We start from the raw sequence: 12,301 nt of genomic DNA on the forward strand, positions 1-12,301 counted from the left end.
AGTATGTGGCTTGCAGACTTCTCTATTTTCATGTTAAGGTTTAATTGTTAATTACTGCACATAGTAGGGAAGCTGGTCCATGTAGTACTGATAGGTTCTGCTCCAAAACAGAACCTTTGAGTAAGAAAGGATTAGTAAAGAGCCTTAAAAATTAAAGCTCTGTGTCATAAGAATGATTTTCATGACTGCACATTAGGATATAGGCCATAGTTTGTTTACCATTGGGTTTGATTGCTTGACAACTGGTAAATGAACTTGCAGAGAGACAGCATTAGAGTTTTAAAAACAAATGCTCTGCCTGAGTTTGAAGGGGCAGTGAGAAATGAAAAGGTGAGAGAAGAGCGGCAAGTTCTGTTGCATTTCACGAATGGCACTTTGCTCCTGCCAGTTAAATGGAAACAACCTAGGAGCTTGTGAGTGCACGCATATGAGGAAAAAATTGTTTTAGGTTTGTTTTTTCTTGGATGAGACATATGTATGAGCTGTATTCTGGAATTAGTTTTTAGAGCGGAGTTGAATGCATGGGAAAGCAGTGGTTGAGTAAAAGTGCTGATACACCATTAATAACAATATTGCAGATGCTGTTTCATTGTTTCATTGAGCTTATGGACTGACAAGTTCATGTGAATTGACAGAGCAAGCCAAGGGAGGAGGTTTTAAACAGGGATCATACAATGGACTGTTGCACACGAACTGTTAGGTAAGCAGTGACGAGTAGCCAAGAGTGTATGTTGATGACAACTATTTTGTGCTCTGTTTTGAAAACTTAATTTTGTGTTCTGACAAATAAAGCTTTGTTACTGCGGGGGCTGCTCATAATGTTGTCTACTGGCGTGTTATAATTGCTGTTATCTGCATTGAGACAGATATTTAATCTTTTGTTTCACACCCCTATTAATCTCACTCCTTATATAGTAATACTGTACGCTTTAACTGTTGGCACTGCCCTGGATGTTCTGCCAGGCAGAGGCAGGAAATTTTGATGACCAGCTCCAAGTTGCTTACATTCCTGTAACATCGCTTATGGCCCCTGTTGTTAGGAAACCGTCAGTGTTTCCATAGTAAACTCTAGATCTGCAGCCTGAAATCCTTCAGGGTGGAGCTTGGCAAACAGGCCAGGGCTGATTTTGCTGCCATTGATTTCAACTGCAGGATCACAAACTAAGGGAGGGCAATGAGTCTCTTGGGGATGTGAAACAAAGAATGCATCAAGGATACTTTGCATGGTAAAAATACCTCTTTCCAGGTCTTTCCAAGGACTCTTGTACACACGCATACTGTGTTGTTGGGAAGAAGATTGTCCTGATTAAAGAGAATTTTCCTGAGAGAGGGAAAATGATTAAGCAGGCAAACAACCCAGATCAAATGCTGGTTGAGGTCAGTGGCCAATTTAAGCCACAATGCAGCATATGATTTAGATACCTAGAAAACTTTTAAGTGCACAAGTAGCTTTTTTGACTACAATGTTCGTAAGTTCTTTACTATAGAGACCTTCATAACAGTGAAGACTGCAGTTCCTGCTGGGAAGCTTGGGTGCCAGTAGCAGTCTAGCTGTGACAAAATGGAGCTACCTGTGGGCTCAAGTCTTCTGCCAAGAAGTTGAGACTATTTGCCTGTGTGGAGCTCTTAGAGTTTTAGATGTTGAGGTTATGTGGATGTCCAAATGGTCGGAAATAAATGTGTAAGATGATACGTAACTGAAAAGTGGCATTACACAGGTTCTGAATTGTTTTTTCTTCTTCCTTCTCTCTGATTTTAAGTTAATTTAGCCACTGTGCTGTTCTGACCTTTGCAATGGCCACTCATGCAAAGTTAATTTTGAGAGATGAAATTCTGGTTGTGTTGGTTTTATTTTATCCCTTAACAATGGAAGCCTGTACAGCAAACTTCAGGTAATCCAAAATGAGTGAGAGGAATGAGTGAAAGTAATTAAAAGAAAAAAATCTCAATTTTTAAGGAATTTTAAGCCAAAGTTTACCCAAATTCTGTTTTCAAGTTTTTTTCCACACTTATGAGGTTTTTACAGCTACTTTGTGTATTTCAACTTGGTTATTTTTAAATTATTTATTCTAGGAAGTAGAAGGAGAACCTAGGCTAAACATGGCTCACAAGTGATAAAGGCTGTGAAAGCACAGAAAATCAGAAGGTAACTGGAAGCTTCTTGTATTCAGTATTGAATCCAGGTACACAGGGTAGGCTTTATGGCACTGCAGCGTTAAACTCAGTAATTTAACTGGTGTTTAAAAATTTCTCACTGTGAACACACCTGTTAAGTAAACAGTAGTTTCTTGCATGATTTGTTCCTGACTGGAACACTCCAAATGAAAATATTGGTGACTTCTTGATTTATTAATTCTTAATGGCCCCAATCTGTCATCTTTCCTGCAAGCTGAGAGGGGGCCTGAAATTGCAGAAACCTTGTGGTTTGCTTTTTCCGCTACATGGGAACAGTTAATAGACCAGGTCCATAGGGAACCTCTAGCATCTCATTTTAAACCACCCCTGTATCCTGCAATGCAGAAAGTAAAACTGCTCTGCTCATCTTGGTGGAGAAAAGCATGCAGAAGCTGCTGAAGCTAAAGGAGTTGCCTGTAGATAAGATCCACTTGAATGCCAGCGGCAGTGCTTCAGTCGGCTGGCTTGTGATGTTAGTCCACTGCCCTGTTACCCGTCTCCTGTTCTCAAGGCCATGTGTGATTTCAGTGACCAGAAGCTCTTTTGGTGGATTGATGGGAAAGTTAATTAAGATGTATCTCACTGAAAGTTGCTATACTTTGGGTTGCAAATTTATCTAGCCTATCCCATTTCCTTTCATCCATCCATTGGTACATGGAGATATGCACACCACTCAATCTTTGTTGGATATTTTTTGCATAAAGAGATATTAAAAACTACAGAGTTTACCTCTGACTTCTGTTCTAGGAAGGCAGAAAGTTCCTGAATCATGAATTAGTGATGCAACGCCATGCATATTGCATTAGGCCAAGGAACAGTGCAGCAAGTGATGTGTAGTAATTCAATACAACCTAGCACAGAGTGGCACAAAACTACAATATTCTGCAGTATTTGAGAGCTGCAGTGTTCTGGAGGCTTGACATGGCACTTTCCTAGATGATTTAAAAAAAAAAAAAATTGCATTGTGCACCAGGTTACGAAAGGAAACACTGCCATTCAGTGTGTTTCAGCTGTTTATCTGTAGGGAGTTAGTATTTGCCATCTTGAATTTTTGGGCGTGGGTTGTTTTTTTGGTAGAACCGTCCAGAGATGTTGCCTGATCAGCACAGTGCTGCTCACAAAAATGTGGCAGATCCCTGTGCCAACGAAGTCTAAGTCAAGCATGCACAGAATTTGTGGGTGTTCTAATTCTACATCCTGCTTACATAAATTTTAGAATAAAACTTGTTCATTTTAGTTTAAACCTACATCTGTATCAGGTGGTTGATATCACATGTTTTTCTGAGCAGAGAATAAACATACTGACCAGTCTCCCAGTGCCAGGTACCACTATGTCAGAAATACCATGTCTTGCAAAAACAGAGCTGACACCAAAAACTGTCTGTTTAGCTTGGGGGGGACTCTACTGCAGTTGTTTTGAGTGAAGAATTTAGCAGCTTCAACTGAAGCTGAGGGTGTGGAATATCTTGCATCTGCTGATTAAAGGCAAAAGCCACTTCCTGTTTCAGAGTGTAACATGGTTTCTGTAATGGTCTGTGATGTTCATTAAACGCCTTCAGTTGTTGACTGTATTGCTCTAAGAGAAATGACCAGCAGCACAGGCCAGTTTTCCACCTATTGAGGTTACATATCAGGATTGAAACTTCTTTAAATTCACTTTCTTAAGCTATTAAGACTCTCCCATGATCATTTTGTTGCCATGTGCTGCTTGGAGCATGTTCTGACCTGTCTTTGCAGATGTGGGAGCAGTGATCTAAGCCCTTCAACTCTGGCACCTCTACCTAAATCTGCTGAAACAGTAGAAAGCTATCCCTTTCAAAGCAGAAGTGTTGACAGAAGGATGGTATGTCCATGTCCTGTCTTCATGGTATGCAAAATAAAAATAGCAGTACTGCTCACACTACTGATGTACTATGAAGTTTCTAGCTGCTCCATTCTTCTGCTTCTGTAGAGTAGACCAAAAGTATTTGAAAGAGTATTTAATGACAGTTCAGCAGCTTCTTCATGGTCAAATGCCTCTAGGAGTGCTCCTAAAGCTCCTATTCCCAAAGGAAGACTGCTCGTTTCCTGGAAATCACTTTAAATGATTTACCTAGAGTCTCAGCTCTGCCTGATATTAAAGTAGGGATCTGGACTGCATCCAAGGTGTCAGTTCTCACTGCTGCCTGTTCTTTCCTCTTCTCTCCACAATTTCTTTTTGCAGAAACTTCAATTCTGTGTTTGCACATTCCAAATATTGGATATTTTGTAAGGCAGACTTCTTGTTTCCTACTCAGTACTAGTAATTACATCTCGCCTACCTTTTCAGAAGTAGGGAATCACTTCAGTTTCAATAGGTTATTTTTTCCTTCATCCGTTTCATCCTCTTGTGTGGTATTTTACTGTAGCACAGCATATGTTACATCTCTCCCTAGAGAGGAAAACAAGTTGTTTCGTTGCTGCTGATCATGCCTAAGGAGTGAGTCCCCTGTGGCAGAAAATATTGCAGGTGGTTGTATTGTTACAAGCTACCTGCTAACTCTTTGCTTCCCAGAAGCAGAAGGCTAGCTGAGAAAGTAAGGAAAATAGGCAGATTACTTCAGCTTGTCAATTTTAACTTCTGTAAGATTTAAATACTTCCATAAAACCTGGACAGTTTTATATCAGTGCATATAACCATGCTAGGATGAACCTGCTCAAATTTGCCAGGGGTGTGTGTGTGGGGGGGAGGGGTTGCTGTGTCCCTTACTAAGATTCAACATTGAGATTCAACTGCAAAACTGGAAAAACCCATACAAAAATGTAGGAAGAGCTATGCTGACTGTGTGTCACTGTTACTCATAATAAGGTTCTCTATAGTTAGATAACATCACAGATCACTTGATGTTCCTGAAGGCCCTTCTACCATCGTGAGAACAGTTTAAAATTTACTCCTGTCTAATGTGAGCTTAGAGATCTCTCTGAGCCTGAAAGGTTTCTTGTATGACTAATAGCAATACAGAATGGAAACAAGTTTTGTTTTGTTTTTTTTTTTAATAATGAGTTACTTAATACAAGGAAGGGAAAGAGAAATATTTTCTTCTGCAGACATTTGCATGGCTGGATGTTTGCCTTTCCAGACAATACCAAAATATCAGATGTCAGTCAGCTATTTCTATGATAGAAATGGTGTTGCTCTGCCCTCTTATGGCAGAGCTGAAAACAAAATACAACGCTTTCTTTCTACTTCAGTTTTAGTGAAGATTATTGTACATATGTTACCATGGGCTGGCTAGAAGAATAAATGAACACTTGCTTCTGACATTGGCTGTATTTTAATTAAAAATAAAGGAATGAACAAACAACTAATTTATTATTTTGTCCCATCCTTATTCAGTAATCCTGTGTGACTTAACATTTCTCATCTCTCTTAAATTGCCTGTTTTTTGGGCCTGGACCAACTTCCCTCCTGCTTTCTGCACTCTTACGTTACTGTGATAGCATGAGTTATTAGGCAGAAGACTAAGGTCTGTTTTCAGCTGTGTTGCAAGCTTCCTCTCTTGATGCTAGAGAGAACTTCTTTTTCTCTCTGTCTCTACTTCACTATTTAAAGGTGGCAACTGTGAGTCTTGCAATTTTTCCCCAAAAAATCCTAACCAGATTTCAGTCTGGAAGGTACCATTGAGGATTTGAAATGCACCTATATACAGGGCTGGCATAATGTAAATAGCTGTATGAGCTTACTACTTTGTCTTTAAAATGTCACTGTTCTTTCCTCTTTTCTGGCTTGACCTCTCAGTCTAAACTGTTATTTAAGGACTGTGAACCTGCTCTCTTATTCTTTCATTGCTAAGTGCCTTTCCCACTGGGTCCTGCAGATAAGTTATTTAGCCATGGAGACCAAGCCTGGCTAAGAGCAAATAGACCCTGGTTACATGCCAGGTTTTTGCAATAGTGGAAGCTGATCTCTGTTGACTGATCAAAAGCAAATACTTGGATTAGCTTTAGGACTTCCTGGAGCACTGAGCTGGTTTGACAAATCATTCATTTCTGATCCCCTACCATTTGAACTTGGTTCCAGCTCACTCTGTCTTCGTAAGGCAGCGGTGACCTCTGTGAAATCAGCTGTGCAATGATGCTAAGGGTTTTGGACTTCCCATGCTGAACTTAGCAGGCACCTGGAATGCTGTTCTTTTATATCCTCTTGTTGATGTGAAGCATGATACCAAGCACGGCACTGGCAGCATAGGCATGCTAACAAAACATACAGGGATTTATCTTTAGTACCTTTCTGAGCAAACATGCAAGAATTCATCTGACTGCTGTTTGCTTGAGATGTAACATGTCTGTATTTTGAGCATATTCCTTAGCTCTGTAACACTGTAAATGCTTTTTCCCATGTTAAAATCAGATGTTAAAATGCATTCACTGTGCTTTCCAAAAAATCAAATAATTTACTTTGTTAGATTTGTTTTGGACCTTGAGTCTGTTATGCATCAGTTTGATGAGATGTGCAGCTTATTTGATATAATTATTATGAATGTCTTCTATATAGCAGACAATTGCTCTTTTTTTATGCCTTGCTTTGTTGCAGTGTTTTGAACCTCATTGGAAGAGAGTATGTAATCTAAACTTGCTGGCAATGTATTTCTGGGGCAAGAGTACCTAAAGCTGGGAAAGGCAAAAGGGTAGGACTCTAGTCCCACTCGTATTTGTTTCATACCAATGACAGGAAAAGAGGCTGTATGGCACCTTCTCCCACCTGATGTTATTGTTGTATCTGTCACTTGTCAGTATAAAGCTTATAATATCAAGCAGAAAAAATTCAGGCATCAAAAGGATATGCTCAAAGGTCCTTCCTAACTTAGCTCTTATATTCAGGAATTGTTTGTGTTTCATGATAAAATGATAAAGCCATCATAAAATGCTTCATCAGAACAGATGTTTAGATGTTGCAAATTCAGCGTGTCCAGTCATAGCTTCTCAGTATCAGTCCCAAAGATTAGAGAAGCAGCAAGCAAAGTGAGAACTAATCCTTGTGTAGTTGAGCTGGGGACATATTTCTACAAGACGGTGGATATAAATGTATCAGAATGATTCTTACCAAGAGGATGGTGAGGAGAGAACAAATGAGAAATACCGATTGGTTTATTTTTTTCAAGTGACTTAGCTAGTTACACTGAAAAGCATTCTGTTCCTTATCATTGGTCATGCTGAGAGAGAGTGTGATGTCCTTGGGGGGGGGGAGGGGAGACTGTCTGCTAATCTACAATCTCCTGTTTGATAAATGTTTGTTCTGCTAAATCATTCCAGGTTGCAATAGCTTTGTTGCAACTGTCCTCGTCAAAGTATACTGTGATATAATAATATAACAGTGCGTTTGTTAATTGGTATACTCATCTTGCACCAGTAGCTGTACGAGGCAGCCTTAGGCTGCTCTTACGTGTGCAAAGCTGTGCAGCAATGTACAGCAGCTGAGACAGCTGGCAGGATCAGAGGCCTGTTTCCCCAGTGCCTTATGCCTCACACAGCCAAGATGCCTGCCGAGTCAGGAGAGCCAGAACTTCACACCCTTTACATTCATAGTTACTTACCTGAGGTACAAAGCCTTATAAGCTCTGGTTATTTTAGACTTTATTCTTCTGGACGTGACAGGCTCCTAAAATAAGTTCTAGACACCTGTAGAACAGAACTGGGTATCGCTAGTGTACTAGCTCAGCATAAAACAGTACTATTACATGAAACTAATGCTTTGGTTTTCCTATATTTGTTTCATTTATGTTTAGACTGAGGAACTCCCACTGTGCTAGGACTATGTACTTCATTAGCAGTAAAACATTTCTGAGGGGTCACCGCATATGTTCGGGAGCTAAGAGACCAGGATACTTCTGGTTGTCACTGTCTTGCTTAATCCTTATACCAGACTTTCCTTAGCTAAAGAGGGTTAGTACTGATCTTCCCTTACAAGCATTTTGAGAGACTCAGGCCAAAGACATAAGCTAAGTGCCGTTTTGTTCCTTTTTTCTTCCTTCCTCTGTCCTTTCCCAATTAATCAGTTATATGGTAGATGTAGGGCTGGATTCTATCCAGGGAAAGCTTTGGCCTCTCTCTATCTTAACATGTTGTTTTTCTCATAGCCTGCAGTATCTTTTCATTTGTTGATATTGTTCTTCTTGTTTTGTTTTGGTCTTGTTTACCTTGAAAGGGAAGATAACTGCTAGGAGACCTAACTACATATGTAGAATGTATTTCAGAGCGCTGTCCATTGCAGATACAAGTTACTGAGCCTGTATCTAAGTTACCTGTGTACTGGTGAACTCTGAAAGCGGGAAAGTGGAGCTATTGTGAAAAGTGGGAAAAGGCAAGCAGGTGTTGTTTCTTTCACTTGGTTTTCAATTGCTTTTGGCTAGTATAGCAACTATTCCACTTTGCTTTGCATAATGACAAAGAACATGATGCATTTTCCTCTGAAGTTGCACTCCTTTTTGCACAGGAAACTCAAACAGAGCTTGATGCATATCCAGAAGCTTGAATTACAGACCAAATGTTCTGGGAAAAAGGTCTTGGGGGGATTTCTGTGGGTTCTTATTGCACTGAGCACTCTTTTGAACATTCTTGCTATTGTACGTTTTGTTCTGTGCCCTGAAAGGTCAACATAAGAATTTAGGAGGATGTAGCAAGTCAAAGTAAAAACATTGTTAGAAGCCAACCTTTCTTGTTTTACTGCTCCCTTTGAATCCTTGCTTTAGTTAATTAGAAGCAATAAAACATAACTAAATGTCCCTCTGTGAGGCAAGAACACTGGCTCTTTCAGTTATGCTGAAGGCTCTAATGGGAGCACAACAGTAGCGGGGTACGAAATGTTGAAAGAGCAAAGTCTTGGAGAGCAGTCTGCATCCAAGGGAATCTGACACATTGACCTGACTAATACTTGGGAGGATGGGGACTGGATGCAAGTTATACAGGGGTGACAGCCACATTCCTGTTTGAACTATGGAGATATAAGGTGACTGTATCTTTAAACTTGTGTTATGCTGCTAAGACCTCATAGGGATGTTTTGTCCTTTCAAGTATCCTCATGCCCTAAGAAACTGAACTTCATAAGCCCCAGAGTCTAGTCGATGATGCTTACGTATTGCAGAACATTTAGCTGAGGCATATGTTTACTAACCAGAACCAGATAGGAAGTCCTAACAAAGCTTAGTATTGAACTGAAAGCTGTGGGTCTAGTTTTAGGACAATACTGTGTCTAAAGGCCAGCTCTAGTCTGGGTGCAGTTTCTTGATTGCTTTAGATATAAAGTGTAAGCAGAGGCTGCAACCAAAAAGAAGGGACTGATGTGTCTCCAGTACCTGCATTCGTGCCTCTTCCTTTGCATTGGCACTAGCATTCAATTTTTGAGTAATAGCTTTGATCAGGAAAGCAATCCAGCTACAAGCAAATCCAGCTAAATAAAAACAGATGAGTATTTGGCTCTCCCCGCAGCCTGACCAGAACTGGGGCCAGCACAAGGGGAAGGGCAGCAAGAAACACTTTCATGGGAGAGGTGCACAACTGCTCTTTTGGTAGAAGCCCAAATTTGGGTTGGTTTAAAGCAACTGTGAACCAACAAACACTATAGGAACATACTTGAGCTTTTGGATCACTTATGAAACATTTGCTTTGTTTGTTTTCATGTTACTTTTTGTCCTTGGTACACTAGCAATCAATTGTCACCACTGCTTTTTTTAATAGATGGAGATTGGATAGATTCAAAATGGTACCGGATGACAAATTTTGGCTCTGACCTTTCTATAAATATTTATTTGCATAAGTTTCAGCCAGACTCTTTGCTTCCCAAAAATGTCCAAGCAACTGAAAAATCATGGATACAAATCATTCTGAAAATTAATTAATAGCATCATGAACATTACTAGAGTTTGCAAATCTTTTTAGCAATGTTTATTCAGACCTAGCTGTAATCCTAAACTATAAAACTATCTTAACTAGGAGCTACAGGATTGATGTGGGAATTCCAAGGTGAAATTCTGTGGTTTGTATTATGCAAGAGGTCAAGCGAATTTATCAAATGATCTCTGCTAGTCTAAAAGTACACAAATCCCAGCCACATGAATCCCACCTGAAGGTGTGACCTGGCAGAACATCATGGTTCTGCTCTGAGATGAGCCTATATTTGTAGAGAGGCAGAGGGTTTGTGAATTAAAGAGTTACTTAATGTTTTGATCCTAGGAATGTATGCTTTCAAGCAGGGGAATTCCCTTCTGAGGGAATTCCCTCAGCTTTTGAATATAGTTCTCTGAAGTGTAAGATAAAAACTTTGGCTTAAGAAGGTGAATGAAAAGTCAACCTGTCTCAGTCTGTGGGGTTTTTTTTCCTTTTTTTTATTTTTTTTTAAGCCTCTTAAAATTGGAGTGATTTTTGTTTTGCTGTTATTTAGGGTCTTGGATGTGCATCCTAATGTCTTGTTCATTTGGGGAAATGCTAGGCAATACCAGGGTTATAATGAAGGTTAAACTTGATTTTCTTGTTAAGCCAAAATTAGGCATAATGTTAATCAAGTCATTGGAATTACAGTAGGCTAAAACTGTTTAAAAAAAAAAAAAGTTTGAAAGAAAATTGAAATTCATATGCAACTTTATTAAAACCTAAATACATTTAAACCCTATTAAACCTGAATCTGCTTTCAGTTAAGGACTCTTGGATTGATAAATGTAATATATGAAGATAAATTGATGGAGTTTAATATTTTATGAATCTTTCAAGCCATTATATCATGTTTAAAATCTATGAAATTGTTAATTTTATTGAACTAATAGGTTTTTCTAATAGTTTTTTCGCCCCTTCCCAAAAAAAACAAAACAAAACAAGCAACAGCTCTGAAAGATTCTGATGATGATCATCATCTATATTCTTTGTCCTCTCCTGGTCTTAAACTTATTTGTATGTATGTGTGTTTGGCTTTGTAATAACCTCAGAGGAAGAAGCAGCTATATAATCCCATACCATCAACCATGCTGCAGAGAACAAAAAGTCTGTAAGTCAGATGCATGGCAAAAGAGGAGACAGGCCAGACTGCCTAGCACTGATTAGCACCACTATGTTGGGACTGGGGACTGGCTTAACATGTTAAAATGTGAAGCAGGTCTAGTTTTCAAGCACACAGTCATTTTGGACACTTTGTGATTTACTGGCTTTGGTTTGTGTTATTACAAAGATAGAGGACATTGACAGGGTAATACAAAGCCAGCTCTGCATTGGGATTCTGAACACGTGTGGGTAGAGATCAGCTCCCAAGATCTGATCTTTGCCTTTCTTTGAGGAACGATGCTGGTGGAGCTGGTTGCCAAAGCTGCGAGTTTTAGGAGCAATAGCAGCTATGCAGTGGGGAAAGAAGATAAGGTCATCCATGCCTCTGAAGCTGTTATCTTTATTTACTGTGTGCAGAAAGAAAAAGATAAATAGGTAGCAAAGGAGGAGAACCAAGAGCAGTTAGAAGAGAAAGCCTGTACTGCTCTTTTGTCATCCTAGACACGGGACAGGTTGTACAGAACATGCTATTCTGCGCTTTTGCTCTCTGACCGCTTTGGCTGCTGCACAGTAAGTGTTGCCTTGCTGTCATAAATTTGAAATGAGCCGATTGTTTCTCCATTTGCCAGTGGGCCGGAAGTTTCTATTTCTCATCAGTAATGTGACAGGTGCTGTTTGCACAGTGTCCCTCATAATTGCTAAGGTTGTTTACTCTTGTTTTTATATCGGCCTGTCGGATGGCATCGCTCCAAGGGATGTCACTGTGGTAGGTGATCAGAGAACTCTACAGGACGTGGAACTGTCTAGGAGGGGGGCATTTTGTCCCTGCAAAATACAGAGGAATTGCTGAAAGACAACAGTCCTCAAAGGTTTTGATTATAGCTGCTCTTAACTATATGGAATGATAGTGGTGATGCGGGTTTCAGAAGCTGCAGAATTGGGGATCTCCACAGGACCAGTAAGAAAACTGCAGTTTTAAGAAGTTTTAAGAAGTACTTATAACAGAAGACAGCAACTCAGAGTTTCTGGAACAGGGTTTGTATTCGGCTGTTTGCTATGAAATTCAGAGTATGCAGAGTAGGAGCTGGTTGTTGTTATCCTGACTGGCAGAAGAAAAGAACAATGAAAACCTACAACTGAA

The sequence above is a fragment of the Apteryx mantelli genome, chromosome 4, assembly GCF_036417845.1.
Source record: "Apteryx mantelli isolate bAptMan1 chromosome 4, bAptMan1.hap1, whole genome shotgun sequence".
In the NCBI taxonomy this organism is placed as follows: Eukaryota; Metazoa; Chordata; class Aves; order Apterygiformes; family Apterygidae; genus Apteryx; species Apteryx mantelli.